The 21,260-nt window shown below is 33.9% G+C and overlaps 1 protein-coding gene across 1 annotated transcript in view; it reads right to left on the bottom strand.

Annotated features, from left to right (window-relative positions):
* The window catches only part of LOC126884396 (mitogen-activated protein kinase kinase kinase 11-like), a 713,707-nt gene that overhangs the window by 50,267 nt on the left and 642,180 nt on the right, over positions 1–21,260 (bottom strand). The window lies entirely within an intron of this gene.

Here is a 21,260-nt window from a genome sequence, read left to right as displayed (position 1 = left end):
GGGAACTAATTTATTGTGCAATAATATTGAATCGTGTGTGTTGACCTACTAAGATTATAAAGATTATTCCCGTACAATATATTGACGTTAATATTGACCGTCTATGGCCGCTTAGACTGAGTTTAGTTACGTTATAGAATTTAATATTTATTCTTATTTGATGTTAATTAATATTTTGGTGCAATCTCAGATTGCATGTTTGTTTTTTTTATTTTCAACACACAATCAATTCCTTGCAGATTAGTTAAGACAGTTTTTTTAAACATACATAATTTTTGACCCTTTTATGTGTAAGTAACACGTCGGTAAATAAGTCCCGGGCCTAACTAATAAAACAACAGTTTTTTGCAAAAATTATTCTTTATTCATCAAAATAATCTCCTTTAGCGGCGATACAATCATTCCAATGGTTTTCTAATTTTTCGATGACGCCCTTGTAAAATGATTTACCTTTGCCTTCAAAATAGGCTTCAGTTTTGGCGATTACTTCCTCATCGGAGATATATCTCTTGCCACGGAGCATCTTTTTAAGATCGGAAAAAATGTGGTAATCGCCGGAGGCCAGATCTGTACTACCTAGTGGGTGTGGAAGCAATTCAACGCCCAATTCGTGCATTTTTTACCATCGCATCGTTTTCACCAACTTCTGATACGGTGCATTGTCTTGGTGAAACAACCAACTTTTTCTTCAACAAATGAGGCCTTTTCTTTGCGATTTCGGTCTTCAAATTCTCCCATAAACCAATATAGTAGTCGCTGTTGATTGATTCTGCATGTTTCAAATAATCAATGAAAATAATGTCTTGTGAGTCGTAAAATACAGAGCCGGCGGTTTGTTGCGTCTTTGGTCGCTTTGGACGGCTTTCTCCGGGTGCTGTCTACTAAGATGACTGTCGATTTGATTCCGGAGTGAAGAGATGGATCCATGTTTCATCCATTGTGATATAAAAACTCCGACTTATTCCGATTAAACATGTCCAAACAGTGCCAAGATTCATCAACTCGTTGTTGTTTTTTTTTTAATAATAATCTTCTTCTTTAGTTTATTGGCCTCCACCTACTTGGGTATTTGGCCAGCTTATCATCGCAGACTAAGAGAAAAATCCCTTACTCACTTACAATTTGGAGTTACTTAGTACATTGTACAATTTGCTTGATATTCTTCTTCTTCTTTAGTTAACTGGCAATTTTGGTTGGTGTGGGACAAACATAACAAGATAAAAAAAATTTCACGCTAGGGGCAACTGCCTATCAATACACAATCTTCTTTGCCTTCTTTGGTTTAGTAGAAATTTTGAGTTGGCATGGGACAAATGCAACAACTAAACTTTTTTTCAACGACATTAAACTTTTTTCTCTCAGGGGCAACTGCCGACTAATACACAATCTTATTTTTCTACTTATTTTTTAGCTTACTGGCAATTTTGAGTTGGCTTGGGACAAATGGGAAGCAAGGACGCTGGCTAGAAATAAAAAGGAATGGGTCAAATTCAGGACCGTAAGTACCATTGGGGCAACCGGGGCAGCGCCCCGGGGCCCCCAGCAAAGGGGGCCCCTTTTTCTTTGGCCGTGCATAAATTTTAACAAGAAATATAAAAATATGTATTTTAAAAGCCGATCCCAACGAAATATTTTCAACTGACACAATTTTAAAAAGATCTTACAGGGGCACCTCAACATAAAGTTTTAATTTTTCGCTGGGAAAATTAGTATTTTTGACTAAAATGCAATTGGAACAGAACAGGGGCCCCTGAGGCCTGGGCGAAGCTGGGGCTCCTGAGACCTTAACATAAAAATTTAAATTATGACTTAGGAAATTAGTTATTTCCGCGTAATAAAACCTAAAATGCCATTGGAAGAGGGGGCTCGGTCTAAACTACAATAAGTCCAGGAAGGGATGCCTCAGGGGAGTATTTAATCGCCCATATCATATAATATTTTTGTTTCAGATTTACCAACAGATGTAAGAACATTGTAGCCGAACAATGTAATCAACATTATAGTATCTTTTTTTATGAAAACAGAAAAGATGTTATATTGATGGTACTTGCAAAATAATTTAGCTTAAAATAAGGTGATTCCAAAATTTTTTTGTGTTGGTCTAAAATAGCAATATGAAAGTACAAGAAATTTCAGTCATGGAATGCATTAAAATGCGTTTTCAATGGGTTAAATGTCAAACATTTTTCCGGAATCACCTCTTCGTTTGACCCGGACGTTTGCCTCGGAGCCCCCAACATCGTAGTTACGGCCCTGGTCAAATTTGTACATAATATAAATGTATAGCAGTTATTACTTCAATTTAAGATTGTTTGTAGTTGAATTAAGTTGTTTTTGTATTGTATTATAATGTAACGTATTGTCTCTTTACACCACTATGTGGTAAAAAGGTTTTTTTGAAAATATATATCTGGGACAAATACAACAAAAACACAAACTTTTTTCTCTCAGTGGCAACTGCCGACCATTACACAATCTTATTCTTCTATGTCTTTTTTAGTTTACAGGCAATTTTGAGTTGGCATGGGATAAAAAATACAACAAAGGCACAAACTTCTCTTATACAGGGGCAACACCCGACCATTACACAATCCCATGTTGTTGCCTCAGATAGGTATAGTGAAAACCCCAGGTGATTACAGAATGTTTATAAAGAAATAAAATATTATATTACATATTAGTTTACTTAAATAAGAGTTATATTTTTGCGTGTACTTTTTAACATATTTTTCAAATTATTTATTATTATATACATTTATTTTATCTATTTATTTCCAATATTTTACTTTCCTCATAACTTAATTTTGTGAATATTCAAAAAATGTATTAAAAGTTTAATAAGAACCAACTGCGGTTTATAAAGAAGGGTTGTAAGGGATATGGGTGTTGGGCACCCATTTTTAGCTAATTCAGTATATAAATCAAAATTTTGCACAGTGTTAATAGGGCATTCAAGAATCACATGTTGTAAATCTGCTAATTGACCACATTCACAATAAGGATGTTCTATTATCCCCATTTTGAATAGGTGATTTGTAACTAAACAGTGACCTGTACGCATTCTGATAATAGTTGTTATATGTCTTCTATCTATGCTGCCATGCTTAGCCAAAACGCCGTATCTAGAGAGTCATCACATTCGAGTAAAATCGATTTTTGTTTAAGAATTCGTATACATTTACACAGGACGTGGCATAAGATGCGGTGTGTTTAATGTGTTTTGGCTTGACTTACGTCATTTTTAGTAAGCAAATAAGACAGATATGCACATTTGGGTTAGAAAGAAGTAAAAATTTAATTTTTTCAGATTTTTGCAGATACGGCGTTTTTGCTAAGCAAGGCAGTATGTAAGAGACATTGAGATACCAAGGACTATTTTTGAAAACTGGTTGTAGCTGTTGATACCAAATACCTTTATATTGAAAAGACTCCTTCCACTCTTTTTTAAATTTATCCAAGTACATTAAAAAAAGGAAAATAGTCATCTTTATCCACCTTTATGTTTACTGGACAATTGAGACAACGACCTACATTAGCAAATGAATCAGCTTTAATATTCCCTAATACCCCGGAATGCCCTGGAATCCATGCAATGGATCAATCCAATCCTTAGATAATATCTATATTAATATTTTTTGCTTCTAATATAAGTATTTTTGTCATTCCTGAACAACCATTTACTACTGTAGCAAAACAATGAATCGCCGGCCGCAAGTAGCAGCTCCAAACGGTTCCATCTCGAGAACATTCTGGCGGAAGCACGATATACGTGGAATCGGTGGAAGGTCACGCCATAGCTAGAGGTGGCGAAGTCTGGAATGATCGAGTATAACGTTATTTGCTATTTAATCGGAGCGCGCTTTTATTTGAGTTAGTTTTAAGCTAGATATTTGTAAAGAAAACTTGTATAAATAAATTAATAAAGTCGTATATAAATACGAACGCTCGTTTGAATATTACAGTGGTGTCGGTGTTCGGTAAACTTAACACAGTAAACTTAGTGCGATATAAATATGTAAGTGAATTAGAGAAAGACTTTAAAAGACTTTTAGACTTTATTCGTAGGAAATAATTAAAGTGCGTTAATTGTTCGGTATTCGGAAAGACTTTTAAAAGACATTTTAAAAAATACGTGTGTGCCGACCAAAGATGTTGCTACAAGAACTTTCCGTAAAACAGCTCCGTGAACAGCTAGAGGAACGGGATGAAGACAGCAGTGGGTCCAAGAAAGTCCTACAAGCACGACTCGAGAAAGTACTCACGAAGAACGGAGATGATCCAGAGACGTTCCACTTCCAGTCAGCAGAAGAAGCAATCTTATCGAAATTAAAAACTGTTTCTCAAACGATTGATGAGTCTTCTCAAAAGATCAATGAAACTTCTAGAAAAAGCGATGAGAAATTCGAAAACGTTGCTAAAAAATTTGACGACACTTCTCAAGTAATTAAAGAAGTTAGTAGACAGAACAACGAGAAACTTGACGAAGTTTGCAGACAGAACAACGAGAAACTTGAAGAAGTTTGTAGACTGAACAGCGAGAAATTTGAAAGTGTTTCTCATGCAATTAAAGAAGTTTGCAGACATAACAACGAGAAATTCGAAGAAGTGTTTAGAACAACCGATAAGATACGTAAAAGTGTAGACGACAATAAAGAAATGTTAGAAGAGAAGATCAAACAATTAGAGACAGTAGAAGAAAAGATCAAAAAATTAGAGAGCATAATAACAAATACGAAGATGCAACCACTAATTAATACAGTAGCTTTAGATCCTGTAGTGAAAGATGAACTACCGAGAGACGAAACGTCGCGTAATATGAGATTCAAATTACCACCATTTGATCGAAAGTCCTCTTGGTCCATATACCTTAGACAATTCGAAGCTATTGCGACCGCCAATCATTGGACCAAACAAGAAAAGGCTGTTTCCTTGACTGCTGCTTTACGAGGTGATGCAGACATATTAAGGTCAATTCCTAAGGGCCAAGAAAAATGTTACCAGACCTTGTTCACTCGTCTAGAAAAACGCTATGGAGATGCCCACCTACAACAAGTATACAAAGCATAACTGCGAAGTAGAAGTCAACAAGCAAGTGAGAATCTGCAAGAATTTGAAGCACATGTGGCTCGTGTGGTGAGGTTGGCTTATCCAGAGGTGCCAGACAGCGTTTTAGAAGAAATTGCGGTAGATACCTTCGTCAATAGTCTGAAAGATAGTGAACTACAAAAAGCTTTACGACTAGCAAGACCGAAAGTTTTAGATGAAGCACTTGCTATTGCATTGGAACACGAAACGGCTAGTCAAACTTCACGAAGCCATAGAGTAAGAACCATTGAAGAAAGTGACGAACACAACGATGAACGTCTGGAGGAAATGATACGAAGAGTATTTCGTAACGAGATGCCAAAGAGATGCGAGCCTAGATGTTGGAATTGCGGCGAAGTAGGCCACATTCGTCGTAATTGTAAGAAGATCGTCCAGCAGTTGGAACATTAGAGCGGGTCGACACCAAGGGGCAACTGCCGACCTCGAAAACTAGAGCCCCCATAGTAACTGTCAATCTTACGTCCTCCGGTGGAATCCACAACTTATACATCGAAGGTCGTATCAATAATAGATGTAGATCGTTTTTGGTGGATACAGGTGCAACGAGAACTATCGCACGTCCAGACGTAGTACGAGGCCATCATAAGTTATCACCTGCAACATTAAAGCTTAGAACAGCGACTGGTGAGCTAATTAATACATATGGCGAGGCTAATATGTCAGTATACATTGGCCAGACCACAGTTAAACACCAAGTATTAATTGCCGAGATCTCCGATGAGTTCATATTGGGATGGACGTACTAAGAAAAGTGGGGGCAATATTGGATGTTCAAAATGGAGTTCTCAAGATCAATGGTGAAGAGTTGCCCTTTCACGACGACAAAGAAGATGTCATCCGCTTACTGACTACATGCGACGTAACCATACCCGGTAATAGTGAGAAAATTCTGATGACCATGCTTGATGGACACCTTGATGGACACTGCCGAGAGGGAAGTTTAAGGATGGTCGAAGATGTGGACAATGTCGAGTTCCTAACGGCGAAAACTTTGGTAAGAGTTCGAGATGTCATCCCTGTAAGAGTTATGAATTTAAGGGAAACTGCTATCAAGTTAAGTAAAGGAGCTTTGATCGGACAGTGTGTTCTTGTGGCTTCAATTTGCTCTATGAATACCAATGAGAAATCATCGAAGTCGAAGTATCCAAAGGACCTTGTCGAGATGATCATTGAAAGATGCCAAGATCTTGATTATGAACGAACGGAAAAAGTGAGGTCTATGCTGATAGAGTATCAAGATGTTTTTGCGATTGATAAGAAGGATAAGGGCAAAACAAGCATAGTAACGCATAAAATAAATATCGGAGACGCTCAGCCAATCAGACAACGGTCTAGACGACTTCCATTTGCGAAAAGAGATGAGGCCGAAGAGATTATCAAGGATATGGACAAACAAGGGGTAATTGAACCATCGAACAGTCCATGGACATCACCAATAGTTCTGGTATGGTTCAACGCGCTTTTGTATCGACTACCGCCAGCTCAATGCGGTAACAAAAAAAGATAGTTATCCTTTGCCCAGAATAGACGATACATTGGATACTCACTCCGGTTCTCGTTGGTTCTCCACACTCGATTTAAAAAGTGGATATTGGCAAGTAGACATCGAGCCAGCCGATCGGGAGAAAACCGCATTTTCGATAGGATCAGGGCTTTGGCAGTTCACGGCTATTACGCCAGTCAATGAGAGCAAGAATAGGATATTACCTCCGAATTATATCCTACTGCATGGATTTTAATGAAATTTTGGGCCTAGCCTCTACTTATCTTCTAGTTCAAAGTCTACCCTATGCCGATGTGTGCTTTTATCTTGGGGGTGGATCACACCCTTTCTTAGGAGTGGAAAATTTTTTGGCTAAAATTACCACGGAATTCGCTAGAGAACCTAATTCTAAGCAAAAACTGTTCTATATATTTTTTTGAAAACTACATACTTTTTGAGATATTCGTGGTTGAAAATTGGCCATTTTCATTGAAACATAATACCTTTTCGAACGGTTTTTTGCGAATCCTTAAAAACTATGCATCTAACTAAAAAAACTATATTAAAAGTTTTTGTAGGTTATAAAAAAACAAAGAGACACTTGCCTTCATAAATCTTCTAGTTATAATACAAAGAGATATGGTAGGTGAAAATAGTTTGTTTTTTGGTACATTCTCAACTTGGTGTATTCAACTTGAAATAACAGAGAAACGGTCGATTTTAGGTGTATAATGCTACTAATACCTTTTGTAGTGCTTGAAAAGACTTTTAAATGAGCTATATTAAAGGTCCATTACATTAAAACTAAGCGAGATATGCTGCAAACAAAATTGATAACTTATGTATTTTAGTGAACTATTTTAAATGGGAAATAAGCCACAATTTTAGCAAAAAAATAAATTTATTAACGTTTCGACGCCCAAGTCGGGTGTCGTTGTCAAAATACAAAAAACGACACCCGACTTGGGCGTCGAAACGTTAATAATTTTTTTAAATTTATTTAATAAATTCATTTTTTTGGTAAAATTGTGGCTTATTTCTCATTTAAAATAGTTCATTATAAAAATGCCACAAGGAAATAGCTTCAGAACAACATTAATGTATTTTAAGAAAAAAATGAGAAGTAATTTTAACCCCCATCCATCAAAATGTAAGCGCATCGTTTTCCTTCCACAATACCTTTTATTCTAGTGTTATTTCTATGTTCAAAAAGTTGGACGGCTTTAGAATGAATTGTTTAAAAAAAAGATCAAATTCAAGAGAGTATTTTTAAATTTTCTTAAAAATCTTCCTTTTTCTCCATGTATATTGAAAATGATAAGAGATAAAGTAATGAAAAATAAAAAGGAAATTTTTATCTGAAAAAGCCCTACGTTTTTGTGTGGGATTTTTTTTTCGTATCTCTTATCTTTGTCGAGTTACATGGAGAAAAAGGAAGATTTTTAAGAAACTTTAAAAATGCGCTCTATAATTTGATCTTATTTTTTTCAAAAACCATTCATTTTAATCTAGTCCAACTTTTTGAAATAACACTATAATAAAAAGTATTGTAGAAGGAAAAACGATGTATTTAAATTCTGATGGATGAGTGGTTAAATATACTTCTCATTTCTTCTTGAAATACATTAGTCATCAACTTTTTTGCAGAATATCTCGCTTAGTTTGAATGTAATGGACCACTAATACTGCTCATTTTAAAGGTCTCTTCAGGCACTACAAAAGTTATTAGTAACATTATACACCTAAACTCGACAGTTTCTTTGTTATTTCAAGTTGAATACACCGATTTGAGCATGCAGCAAAAAAACAAACTCTTCTTACCTACCATATCCCTCTTTGTATTTTAACTAGAAGATTTATGAAGGAACGAATCTCTTTGTTTTTATATCACCTACAGAAATATTTTATATAGTTTTTTTTTGTTAGATGTATAGTTTTTAAGGTATTCGCAAAAATCCGTTCTAAAAGGTGTCATTTTTCAATGAAAATGGCCAATTTTCAACCACGAATAACTCAAAAAGTATTGAGTTTTCAAAAAATAATTATAGAACAGCTTTGGCTTAAAATTAGGTTCTCTAGCCTCTTCCGTGGCTATTTTAACCAAAACATTTTTCACACCCGAGAAGGGGTGGGAACCACCCCCAAGATAAAAGCACACATCGGCATAGGGTAGACTTTGTTTCTTGAGCTATTCCCTACTTACTGTGAAAATATCAAGTAAATCGATGTAGTAGGATGGAATTCGGAGTCAAATACCCTCATTGACTTCCCTATATGCCGTTTGGTTTATGTAATGCTCTTTTATGCTCTTATGTTCTATTTTTAAGAGGTCTAACATGGAAAACATGCCTGGTTTACTTGGATGATGTAATTGTGGTTGGAAGGTCCTTTGATGAACATGCCAAGAATCTAATAGAAGTCTTTCAACGATTAAGGGCAGCGAACTTGAAGTTAAGTCCGAAGAAATGTCACATGTTTCGACGAGAAGTTAAGTACTTGGGACATATTGTATCGAGTAATGGTGTAACAGGTGATCCTGAAAAGATTGAAGCAAAGTACCAAAAGATAAACATGAAATTAGAAGTTTCCTTGGCCTATGTACAGTTACGGTCACTGAATAGTTTACACTTTAATTTTTATATTGTAATACTGTAAAATTGCAGTGTCGTACGAATTTGATAAATGTCAAAGTCAAAAAATCTCAAAAAGTCAATGCTTGTCAAAAATTTCGTGAGTGTTGCAAAATAAAATAAGAAACTAAACCATATTAAGACTATAATTTTCCATTTTGATAAATTTTGTAAAATTTATTTTTATTATTTTGATTTTTTAAATTTAATCAACCTATTCTAGGTACACTACTGGCAACGTCACTTTGACTCAAGTGGTGCGTTTAAACGAGGTAAAAATTTAAAAAATCGGCTCCTAGATAAGCCAGCCTGTAAACTATTCACTGGCCGTAACTGTACATATTACCGACGATTTGTCAAAGGATTTGCCAATATCTCCAAGCCCCTAACAAAGTTGACGGAGGAGGGCACAGAATATACATGGAGCGAAGAGTGTCAAAAAGCTTTTGAACAACTACAAATGGCTCTGATCAGTGCACCGATATTAAGCTACCCGGAACAGGCAGGAAAATTTGTTTTGGATACCGATGCTAGCAACAGTGCCATAGGAGCTGTTTTCTCACAAATCCAGGATGGACAGGAAAAAGTCATAGCTTATTTCAGCAAAGTCCTGTCAAAACCAGAAAGAAACACCATTGCGTTACCAGAAGAGAACGATTTTGCCCCGTGAGACGAACCACCGTAGTTAATGCGCAATGGCAGCCCCAACAGTTACAAAACGCCCAAGAAGATGATCCATGTATAAAAAGAGTATTGGATTGGATGCGTCAAGGTGAGAGACCTAGTTGGCAAAACATTAGTGCATGTAGTCCGGAAGTCAAGACTTACTTGAGCCAATAGAATTGCCTGGCAATACCTACTTTTTCAGTTGTGTAAATATTCTTATTGCTCACCCACTACCCACGTCGGTCGTTGTCTGTTAAGATTTTTAGAAACAGTTGGAAGTCATAAATAACCGCTTGTAATACAATAACCGCTTTATAATATGTAAGTAATTTTCTGGAGGGTAGAACCAATGTCAATTTTTTATTTATTATATTTTAGAGCAACAAGTGACTAATATCTTATGTAACAAAACAAATAGTCTCAGATTACCGATTATTTTTCCAGAAAAAAGTAAGTCTGTTGTCAACGGTTGTATGTACGTATGTTAATAAGAATATATATTATACCTATATCATATCTACATATTGCATACATTTCATACTTATTTGTGTCGGTATGCATCCACAGATAATGTAGTTTGGTGTTTTAATAAAATAAGTAATAGTCACACTAGGTACTGTATTATTGACATAAAAAGAAATAAAACCATATATACATAATATATGTACATAACGTATGCATGTAGGTACATGTACATACATACTATGTACATGTACAAACAGTATGTACATGTACAAAGTGTGTTGTACTATTATGACGTATATTCGGTACATTAATTTCTGCTTGCCACCACTGATCGGTTATTAGAATATCCCGGTTATAGGAATATTTTTGCTTGGCACGAAGGCCATTCTAATAAGCGGGTTCGACTGTACTTATAATTTATGGAAAAATTTATGAGTTTCCTGTGACATTTTCCTGTGATAATTGGATTTTCCATGAGGAAAAAAATGGGGAGTTGCGATGAATTTCTGAGTCCTGCCATATCCACAGAATGACAGGATACTATCAATTTTATGAAGAACATTTTTTGGGCAGGAGGGTTGCAAAAGGACTAAGGGAGTATATGGATATACAAACAGATAATGAAAATAATGAAATTTTCATAATTTTCTGAGTCCTGCTAACTTAATAACATAATTATTTGGAAATGATCGAAAAAAATGTTGGCATGACGTCTTCTAATGTTTAACTACACTTGTCCCTTGGAAAATTCTGTGGAAAGTTTTCACCCCGGAGTCATAAAATAAATCATTTAAGTAGACATTATTCAAAATGGCAGGACGTTTAGTTACACCTTTTTTACTATACATAGTTAAAAAATGTGTAAGAAAATTCGTGGACACGATTTTCTGAGTCATGCTATTTTGCACATATCTCATAGAATGTTAATATAAAGCTATTTACAAAGAGGAAGGATGGTTGTGTAGTTATTTCGTATATAAAAATAAAATTTTAAGTCTGTAAAATTATTGCAGGTTGTTATACAAACATATTCATATCACCACAATTATCCGAGTCATGCCATGTCAAGTATGCTTAAAATACACTAATCTAAAACCGTTTACAACGTGGCAGGATAACCATAAGGATATTTAATACATAAAAATTAATTTTTATATCGTTAAAACAATCGTACGGTATTAAATATTATTTTCCTGAGTAATGTCTCGGATTTTTACACACCTTTCAAATCTAATACCAAACTGTAACATCTTTATTTTAAGCGATTAGATCATATTTGTATCTATGTAAACGTAATAAAAGTAATAGGAAGGAAATCAATAGTTTTACAATTAATTGGTTATAGTAGGGATTGTAACTATTATACCAGAAACTCTTCTAACCAACGAAGCCCGGAGATTCCTCAGATAATTTTAAGAAAATTCAACTCAATTCAGCTTCTTAAGGAAGCTAGAGCGCTTTAAAGATGGCGTATTGTAATTAGTTTTTTTTTAAATAGCTCCAGAACACTTCTATTTAGAAAAACAAAAACTGGTACACCTATTTACCTTCCAGAGATAAATCGATTCCATAAATTGTCAATTTTTAGTACCGGTCATAGGCGTCCGTTTAGGGTAGGGAAACGGATATTTTATCGCATAACTTTTCTGTGTCTAACTTTTTACGCATTTTTGACACTGGATTATTAAACTATGGGGTATTCTTGTACTAAAAGGTACGCTTGCTTTAAGTCGGTAGGATACGCCGTGTTCTAGAAAAATCGATTTGAAAAATTTTTCGCTTTTTGAATTTAAAAAAAAAAAGACATATTTTATTTGTCGTCTGCAATAAACTCAATTTCTGAGAGTTGTAACGGGGAATAAATTATTGGAAGTATCTAGTGAATAATATAAGACATTAAGTTAAGGACAGTGATAAGAAAAAACTTTAAAATCGGTGAAATAGCATCGGAATAATACCAAGGACCTATAAAAAGTAAGATCGCTACAATTGATAAGCTTGTCTAACATCAAAGCGTAGAAACGAAACCTTGACCGTTGAAATTGCGACGTTGCCGTTGTGAGTAGATTTTCGGGATAACCACAGAAAATAACAACGGATAATAAACAAACAAAATAAATACGGTAGACGCTGTCTTCTCTGCACTGTTGAGGTGGAGGACAGTGTTTGGCGCCGGAAAATGGAAAAATTAGAGAGTGATGACACACATCCAGAAGGAGGGTCAAAAATTGATCAATTAATAATAATGATGAGCCTCCTCACCGATGACATTAAGGAAATAAAAAGAAATCAAAAAGAAAGTAAGGAAACAATAGAAAAGCTCATTATGGAAAACAGAGAACTGAGAAAAGAAAATGCAGAACTGAAAGAAGAAAATAAAGAGATCAAGGAGGGACTCAGAGAAATAACAAAAAACATGGAAGTTATGGAAAAACACCGACGAATAAACAACGTAGTTATAAGCGGCCTAACAATAGACACATATGAGCAAGCACGGTTAAAAGGAAAAATCAACAATTTCATCAAACACCACTTAGGAACAGAGGTGAAAATAAGAAATGCTCACAAGCTAGGCGAAAAAACATGTCTAACTGAATTAGAAAACCAAGAGGAAAAAAGAAAAATAATGGAAAAAAAGTACAAGCTAAAAGAAATTAAAGAGCACAAGGTATATATCAACGAAGATACAACCATAAAAGAACGAGATATACAGAAAACAATTAGAAACATTGCCCAGGAAGAAAGAAATAAAGGAAATGAAGTCAAAATGGGAGTAAAAAAATATGGGTAAATAACATCGAATGGAAGTGGAACGACAAAGAGGGCACAATGATCAAAACAGCATCAAAAAACTAACAAATAACTGTACCATAGGAATAACGTTGACGAAACAAGCACAGAAAAAGGATAGTAATAATACAAAAAAAGGAAACAAGAGGAAAAAAACAAAAACCGGACCAAAAAACAAGAAATCATGTCGAAAAGAATACTTACTTTTAGGAACATGGAATGTAAGAGGCACATATGGCGAAGGTAAACTTAAACATCTTGCGAGAGAAATCGAAAAGTTCCAATTTGACATAGTAGCCTTGCAGGAGACGAAACAGCTGGGAAATGATATATTAGAAATAGAAGATACATTGTTTTTTAACAGCGGTGGAAAGAATCGAATATTAGGCACAGGTTTTATGATAAGAAAAGAACTAAAAGAAGCAATAGTAGAGTTTAAACCGGTATCAGACCGCATATGTACTATCAGGATCAAAGGAAAATACCAAAAAATCACCCTCATAAATATTCACGCTCCATCCGAAGAAAAAGATAATGATGTTAAAGAATGTTTCTACAGTGAACTAAACAGAACAATCGAAAGTATACCCAGATATGATATGAAAATTATTTTAGGCGACGCTAATGCCAAAATAGGGAAGGAAGAAGTGTTTAGACCGACAATAGGAAAGCATAGCAAACACAATGAAACTAATGAGAACGGACAATTTCTCATAGATTTCGCAAGAGAAAAAAATATGATCATAATGAGCACATATTTTGAAAGAAAAGAAATACATAAGGAAACATGGATATCGCCAGATAGAAAGACTAAAAACCAAATAGATCACGTGCTGATTGAAAAAGAAGAACAGCAATGTATAAAGAAGATAAGAACATACAGAGGACCAGATGCCGACTCCGATCATTACATGGTGGGCATCAAAATGAAACAACTGATACCAGAAAACAAAAACAAAATAAAGGTAAAGAAATATATAAATAAACCAATTCGATTAGCAACAAAGAAAGAGCAAGAAACGTATGGGGAAACAATGGAAAGAGAACTAAAAAAGATACAAATAGAAGAACGAACAGAAAACAACTGGGACATCATAAAGCAAGTAATGAACAAAGCAGCAAAAGAGTGTAATAAACAGGAGAATAAAAAGAGAAAGGAGTGGTTCGACATAGAATGCCAAAACGAAATAGAACTAAGAAAATCATTAAGGATGGAAATGATAATGAAAGAAACGACAGAGACGAAGAATAAATATATAGAGCAAAGAAATAAAGTAAAGAGATTGCTGAGAGAAAAGAAGAGAAAACACGTAGAAAATAAGCTAAAAGAAATAGATGAGAACTACAGAAATAAAGAAATAAGAAACCTGTATCAAGGTGCCAGAAATGAGAAAAGAGGATACCAACCAAAACCAATATTTGTTAAAAACAAAGCGGGGAATAATATAAGCGGTGAAGCAGAAATAGTAGAGAGATGGAAAGAGTATTTTGACGAGTTACTAAATGGCAAGAATAAGTCAAACCAAAGAGAATACATGGAAGCAGAAGAAGGAAATGAAAACTTAGAAGACATAGAAGATAATTCACCCAGCAAAGAACAAATCGAGGAAATCATAAAAGATTTGAAGAATAACAAATGTCCTGGAAGCGATAATATAACAGCAGAGATGATGAAATATGGTGGAAAATTGCTACATGAGTGTATATACAAGATCATAAAAGAGATATGGAGAACAGAACGGATACCAAAAGATTGGAAGGAAGCAATTATTTGCCCATTACATAAAAAAGGAGACAAAACAGAATGTAGTAATTACAGAGGAGTAGCATTACTAAATACCATATATAAAATCTTATCAAAATCCATAAAAGATAAACTTGAAAAAGAAGCTGAAAATATAATAGGTGAATATCAGTGCGGATTTAGACGAGGAAGAAGCACAACGGACCAAATATTCGTAATCAGAGAATTACAAGCAGAAAGCTATGAACACAACCTACCAACGATAGCGCTATTCATCGATTTCCAGCAAGCGTACGATAGAATAAAGAGGAAGAATTTAAAGCAGGCGCTTGAGGAATTGGGAGTTAGCAGAAAGTTACGCAACATGATACATATTACGTTAGAAAATACAGAAAATAGAGTCAAAATAAACAACCAATCATCAGACACATTTATAGTAAATGAAGGAGTAAGGCAGGGTGATCCTTTGTCATCATTACTCTTTAACTTATGCCTAGAAAAAATAATGCGAGAAGCAAAAATTAATAGAGAAGCACTCCTATATCAAAAACGACACCAAGTTTTGGCATTTGCGGATGATGTGGTGTTGCTTGCAAGAGGAACAAAAGAGCTACAGGAAATAGTACAGAGAATAGTAAAAGCAGCGAAGAAAATGGGACTCTACATAAATGAAACTAAAACAAAATGTATGGAATGGACAGATGGTCAGTTCAGGAATGGACAAAAGCTTAAAGTAGAAGTAGAAGAAGGAACATCATACGAATTCGAAATGGTAGAAAGATTTACATACCTAGGAGCAATAATATCACGTAAACCGAATATTAAAGAAGAAATACAAGCTCGAATAATGGCAGGCAACAAAAGTGTACATGCGCTTAATGGAATGCTGAAAAGCAAGTTTTTATCAAGAAAGGCAAAAATACAGTTATACAAAACAACTATCCAACCAATAGTAACATACTGCAGTGAGACATGGACAATGACAAAAAATGAACAAAGTTTACTGGAGATCTGGGAACGGAAAATCCTGAGGAAGATATATGGAGGAATAATAAGGGACGGTTTATGGTTAAGAAGATCAAATAATGAGTTAAAGGAATTATACAATCAACCTAATATAATAGGAGTGATAAAGGCACAGAGACTTAGATGGCGAGGTCACATAGAAAGGATGCCGAACGCGAGGACTCCAAAAAGGGTACTAAACTACAACATAGCCTCAAAAAAGAGAAAAGGAAGACCGAAAAATAGATGGAAGCAAGAGGTCGAAAAAGATATGGAAAAAATGGGGTTAGAAGGTCAGAGAAGAAAAATGAATAACAGGAAGGAATGGAGAAAAATCACATACCAAGCCAGAGAAGATCTAGGTACCTAAAGAAAAGTAAAAATGAAGAACGAACAAACTTTTCAAGCCATGGGCCTCTAAGGCCTGTAGTGCTATTATATATATATATAAATATATATATATATATATATATATATATATATATATATAATATATATATATATATATATATATATATATATATATATATATATATATATATATATATATATATATATATATATATATATATATGGATTCCGACTTTAGGAAGCCAAAAACGCTATATCGCACCGGTCATACGAAGCCCGACACCTCCTTACGAAGCCCGGATTCGGGCTTCGTAATTCTTTAATGTTATTTCCCCAAAAAACGTACTTTACACCATCTCTCGATATTTTAACCAAGCTCAGAACATGTAAATACGCTTGGGCTTCATATATATTCGGACAAATTTTAGAAATGTACCATAGGTAGCTCTGAAATCATAATTAACAATACGAAGCCCGGGCTGCTTATGCCTGGAATTATTATCAAAACATACACTCGTAGTTCATGGTATCTACCACCAGTTTGCGCTGCGAAAAAAAGTATATACTCTGTAGAAGTTCAGAAGCGTTAGGAAGCCCACATTGAGCTACCGATTATAAGAAGCCCTGAAGTTTGGCAACGTTTTTGCGTATTCCTCAAAGTAGTATTAGGTTGTAAACATTTTTATTATTACCTGGCAATGCACATTTTTCGTATTTTTGGGTCGTTCATCGTCATTAATCTTGTGTACCAAAGACTCCCGAGAACAGATTATGGTAATTCTTAGCATTACCTGTACACAGTAAGATACCGACAGAAAAAAGATTTAAAAATTGAATCGCAAAAGACTTATTTATTTTAATTGATACAATTAATACAAATTAATACTTTGTATTACTAATTTACTATTTTAGTTTGTAATAAGCCACAACATTTGCTACCAAATAGGAAATTAATATGACAAATTAAATTATTGTTTTTTTTTATTTAAAAAAGGTTAATGCCTCGACAACTAATGGCCATTGGCATGGTAGGTACGGTAATTTTTAACAGTTAGGTACTTAGTGTAATGTGTAGTGTGTGTGTGTGTGTGTGTGTGTGTTGAGTAAGTGTCTTGTTACTTTGCACAGTTGACGTCATTGTCTTTGCAAAGAGACGCTAACTGTATCCGAACGTCTGCGGTCCCTCCGGTGAGTACCGATCCCACAAGGACAGAAACTATTTTCATTTATTAATTGATAATAAATGAAACATTTCTGACCCTGGTGAAATTCGAACTCACAACCATTCGGATTTTTCGATCCAAAGGTAGGCGCTCTTACCATTCAGTCAAGGACGGGGTTAAAGTTTTTATTATTAAATATTACTTTATAAAATTAAAAATAGTCATTCTTATGAATTATGCGTATTATTCTGATTCTGATACGATGAACACTTGTTTGATGGGTCTGAGCCACACAATTGAGGGTTAGGCCACTGTTTCATTCGTATTTTTAGTATTTGTCAAGGCAACAATACATTATGTAGTGCCATCTTGCCAAATATAGAGCTAGATTGTGTAGACCACTGTTGAACCATATATCCAATTTTCCTGCTTTTATTGATGTATTAATCTAAAAATGCTCAATTTGTGGACTGTGCCACTGTTGCTCTGAGCGCCTCATTTAATACAAATACAAAATATTTAATACAAATGCATATAGATTTTCCCTTCGGAAAAAATCAAACAATATAGATGTTTTTTAATTTCATTAAGGGGATGGGTACGTAGTTTCTGCTGAAATGCTACTCAAATGGAATTCATTTTTTTTTTCGAATTCTGAGAAAACTAATACGTATTTTTGAAAATTTTAAACTCAGAATAAGAGATTACGTTATTAGCGAGGGCCGAAAGTCCCTGAGAACTTCTATAATGTTTATTTTAATAAGTTACAGGGCTAAAAAACTAAAAGAAAATTTAGTGTGACTTTAAATTTCAAAATATCTCATTTCAAATTTCAAATTTATTCAAAAATATGTGTGTACAACATTTTACATTTAGATCTTATATTATTATTAGTATCGACTGACTCAGCACCATGCCTAGGCAAGAGTTGCCTGTTTTGCACTGTACTATGTCAATCGAAACTGTATGAATTGTACATAAAAGTAGTATTAAGGTTGGAACTAAGAAGTAACATACCTAACTATCGAAGAGATAATGCAACAGAACAAGACGGACGGTAAACCTCTCTAGCTGCTGAATACTTTGTTAATTATAATACCAATATACACCCAAATTCTACACTGATTATGCTGTCGTTCATACATTAAGACATTGCGTCCAAAAATAATTGTAAGTGGGTTTTTAGATAGGTTTTTATGTATTTTTTAAATTTAAATAATTTAGGTTCTTGTTTGATATGTATAGGAATTATGTTATAAAATTTAGGTCCAAAGAACATTAGGGATCTTTGTGTTACTGATTTTTTGAACTGCTGAATACTAATATCCATATTTGTTACTGATCGAGTTAATGGGTTGCTTTGAAATTTAAATTTTTTTGAGTTTATATAAACATTTAAAACACAGTTGTAGATGTAGAGGGATTTAACACTAAATATCTCGGATTCATCATATAACTTTTTTGTTGGATGGAGTTTTCTTTTTTTTTTTAATTATTTTTAATAGAGTATTTTGAACTGTTTCTAAAATGTTAAGAGTTTTGTTAAACGCGCCACCCCATGCTACAATACAATATCTTAAGACTGATTCTGCAAGCGAGTTATAAACCATGATTAATTTTTTCCTGGGTAGAATATCTCTTAAGATATAAAATTTATGCATTAGAGCCCTTATTCGTTTACTGACATGAGTGATATGGTCTGACCAACGTAAATGTTGATCTATGAAGACACCTAAATACTTTATAGAGAAAACTTTTTCTATTGAAGAACAGTCACAATTTTGTCCTTGACATTTTGCGTTATGCAATTTTATATGAAAATTTGTAGGTTGGTCAACAATTGTTGGGCTAAAGGCGATATATTTTGTTTTATTAATATTTAATGTCAGTTTGTTAAATTTTAGCCATAAGTTTAGCTGTTTTAGGCTCATTTCAGAGCTGGTTTTAACCTCCTCCCATGTTTTCCCCATAAATAATATTGCTGTGTCATCGGCATAACAAACAATGTGGCCGTTGAAACTATTAATTCTTGTGATATTGTTCAGATAAATATTAAATAAAAGTGGTCCTAATACTGTTCCTTGTGGTACTCCGAATTTTATTGTAGTTTCAGAACTCAATTCTGGGCCAATTTTTACTCGTTGAGCTCTTTCCGACAAATAATCTGCTATTAGATTTAGTGCAATTCCCCTAACCCCATAATTACTTAGTTTATCTAAGAGAATTTTATGAGAGACCGTGTCAAACGCCTTAGCTAAATCAAGGAAAACCACTACGCATTTCAATGATTCATCCACAGCTCCTATCACTTTCTCCAGTAGGTCAACTACAGCCCTTTCTGTACTTGATTTTTTTACAAAACCAAATTGCTTATCTGAAATAACCTTATTTATATGAAAAAATTCAAGCAACCTTTCTTTTAGGGCCATTTCAAATATTTTAGCAAAATTATTTATTAAAGAAATGGGCCTATAGTTGTTCAGTTTACTCGAATTTTCGGATTTAAAAATGGGGGTGACTGTAGATTCTTTCCATTGTAGTGGTATTTTACCACTTTGAAAACACAAATTTATAATATGGCTGTGAGATTAGATCATGGATATTTTTTATTGTTTTAGCATACAATTTATCTGGTCCAGGAGAACAGTTATTTTTTAACTTTGATATTAGTATTGTTACTTCATTTTTAGTTACTGGTTTTAAGAATAAGCTAGATTAAACCTTATCATTAGCAATAAAATTATCAGGTATACTTGTCACCGGTATTCTATTTGCTATATCAGCACCAATATTAGAAAAGAAATTATTAAACATATCTGCTTTTTCTTTGTTATTACTTACAGTTATATTGTCATTAACAATTGATATGTGTTCAATGTTTTTAGATTTTTGATTCCGACCAGAGATATTATTTATAATATTCCACATTTTTTTTGTGTTTCCACCAGCTTCATGAATTTTATTTTGATAAAAGTCATTCTTGGTTTTTTTTAGTAGACTATTAAGTTTGTTTCTATAATTTTTATATTCAGCATTAAGTGCTGGTGAAAATTGTTTTAATAATTTCTTTTTAAGAAAATCTCGTCGTTTGATTGACGATACCAGCCCCACCGTTATCCAGGGTTTGATTTTTGATATTTTTTTATTCATACTTTTTACCTCCGTAGAGGTTTGTATGTAATTATTTAAGTTATTTATAAATGTATCATATGCAACTTGAGAATCTATTTTGTTGACTGGAAATTCAGGTGTAGGGTTTTTTTTAGTTTGATTATTTACCAAAACGGCTGGAGTGAAGTGATCAGTCATGTCAGTGTGAAAAACGAACGGATCAATACTAATTTGCTGTTTTAGATTAGCTTGTGTTTTTATAAATATATGATCAATGATTGATTTTGTATTTATTGTTACTCTCGTTGGCTTGTTTATATAGGAAACAAAACCGTTAGAATTTAATATATTCAAATAACTGTTTGTATAAACTTCATCTCTTTTTTTTAAATCAATATTAATATCACCTGCAAATATTTCAATATTTTGTTTTTGTATTGTTCCAAAATATTCACCCAAATCCCCTAAAAATTGTTTAATATCTGTTGATGGAAGCCTATAAAAAGCCGTTATACCTATTTTGCAAATTGTATTAGATAATTTTTTACTACAGAAGGTAACCCTTAAAAATTTACTTTCATTGATGGGTAATATATTTACCGAGGCACCTAAATTATTCCTAATATAAACAACAATACCATCACATTTATTAGCTAATGATTCATTATAATGAATAGTAAAACACCTGGTATTATATAGTTACTAAGATCAGTTATTTCTCTAGTTTCTGACAAAATTATAACATC

Source organism: Diabrotica virgifera, chromosome 5 (genome assembly GCF_917563875.1).
Source record: "Diabrotica virgifera virgifera chromosome 5, PGI_DIABVI_V3a".
In the NCBI taxonomy this organism is placed as follows: domain Eukaryota; kingdom Metazoa; phylum Arthropoda; class Insecta; order Coleoptera; family Chrysomelidae; genus Diabrotica; species Diabrotica virgifera.
The sequence above is the reverse complement of the archived record's forward strand: the minus strand, read 5'-3'. Positions and strand labels throughout refer to the sequence as shown.